Here is a 1,936-nt window from a genome sequence, read left to right as displayed (position 1 = left end):
GCTTCCTTGTTTCTAACACATTATCTTCCTTCTTTGTGTGGACTGTGATGATCTGTTTTCTCCAAGAGATCATGGCATTATTGTATTTAGATCTCTGTTAACTGCTTGTGAAAAGCAGCCAAGGGTAAGTCAGTCTCTTCTTGGTGGTTGTTTATCATTGGCCCATTTGTGGAGAAGGAAGCAGCTCTCACTCAGTAAGTGAAGCTGCAGGAGGTGTTGGTGTAGTTGTGTCATACGGGGACTGTTATTGTCTCCCACTCAGTTAAACAAAAATAACAATTGAATAACCATCAAGAAAGCAAAAACAAATGGAGAAAACACACACTGCAATCACACAGGAACAGTAACCAAAAAAGAAAAAAAGGGAAAAAGAAAAAAAAAAAAAAAGCAATATGTGGGGAGAGGGTAATAAGAGAAAAAAGTTCGAGAAGGAGAATAATGAAGAAAAAAATGGGAAAAACACAAAAAGAAATACAAGGAACAGGGTTAACCAAGAGAAAGAAAAGAAAAATTATAACCAGAAACAGGAAAAAGAAAAAAAGTTGTAAACTAGAACCTGGGAGGGGAAGAATAAAGAATAATAGTAAAAAGGACAAAAGCAATAATAATAATGTTGTTGTTATTTCGTCGAGTCAGTCCTGACTCAAAGCGACCCCTCCTTGGGTTGCCGAGGCAGTATCACTACGGAAGTAGATTGCCCAATCTTCCTTCCGAGAAGTGGTCGGTGGGGTTGAACTGCCAGCCTTCTGGTTAGCAGTCTGGTGCCTTAGGCACTATGCTACCAGAGCTCCCAATAATAATAATAGTAGTTTTAAAACAGACAAAAAGAAACAAACTAAAAAACAGTAAAATGAAAAAAAAAATTGGGGCAGCACGGGGCAGGGCACCCAGGCACTGTCCGAGCACACAGACTGGGATGGACTTTCCGCCAGCCCAGAAGGTGGGTGCGAATGAGGGATGGCCACATCTCCATTCACCAAGAGGGTATGGGGAATAAGAGTAACAAGGGGAATGTCTTACCTTTCCAGTCGTCCATGTTTGTAATGTCCTTGTGGTTCCTGGCAAGTGGATCCTGTTCTTAAGTCCCTGGAATATGGGAGAACGCTGTCTCTTTAAATATCCAAATGGTCGATTATCTTCTGTGTTAATTGGTTCTCCTTTTCTTTGTTGAAGAGGGTCTGTGCAGTCTTTCTGCACATTCCACCATCTTACCAGAACTCCCTCTGGTTTTATTATTGATATGAGGTCATTTGTGGTTCAGTGGTAGAATTCTTGCCTTCCATGTAGTAGACCTGAGTTCAGTTCCTGGTCAACAAACTTCCTGTGCAGCCATCACTCATCTGTCAGTGAAGGCTTCCATGTTGCTAGGATGTGGAATAGGTTTCAGAAGAGCTTCCAGACTCACAGACTAAGAAGAAAGGCCTGGCAATCTCCTTTTAAAAATCAGCCAATGAACCCCCTTTTGTCATAGTTCTTTAGTGCTGTTATGACAGAAACACTACAAGTGGATGGCTTTAACAAAGCAATTTACTTTCTTACAGTTTAGGAGGCTAGAAGTCCAAATTCAGAGTTCCATTTCTAGGGACTAGGTGAAGGTGCCTCAACCTTGGACTTCAGCTCTATGCCTTGTTCCAGGCCCATTTGAGCTGGAGGCTTCTCCTAACTTAGCAGCCAGGAGCTGCTGAAGCTGACTAACCCAAGGTTGGCAGGTAAAATGGCACAATCTGAAGATTGGTAGGCAACCCACAGACCACTGCTTCAAGTCCAGGAACTAGGGATGAACACTTGGCCAAATGAAGGATCTAGCTGTGCCAATAAACCTAGAGACCTTCTTCAAAGCTTCTCCATGTATACTGGAGGCAGGCCACACTCTGATGGCAACTACTTAGCTGCTCACAGCAGATTCTACTGTGGAGATGATCATATGCATGGCATC

This window comes from Orycteropus afer, unplaced genomic scaffold, assembly GCF_000298275.1.
Source record: "Orycteropus afer afer isolate SDZICR_OR568_19922 unplaced genomic scaffold, OryAfe1.0 scaffold00060, whole genome shotgun sequence".
NCBI classification, from domain to species: Eukaryota; Metazoa; Chordata; class Mammalia; order Tubulidentata; family Orycteropodidae; genus Orycteropus; species Orycteropus afer.
This window is presented reverse-complemented; position numbering follows the sequence as displayed.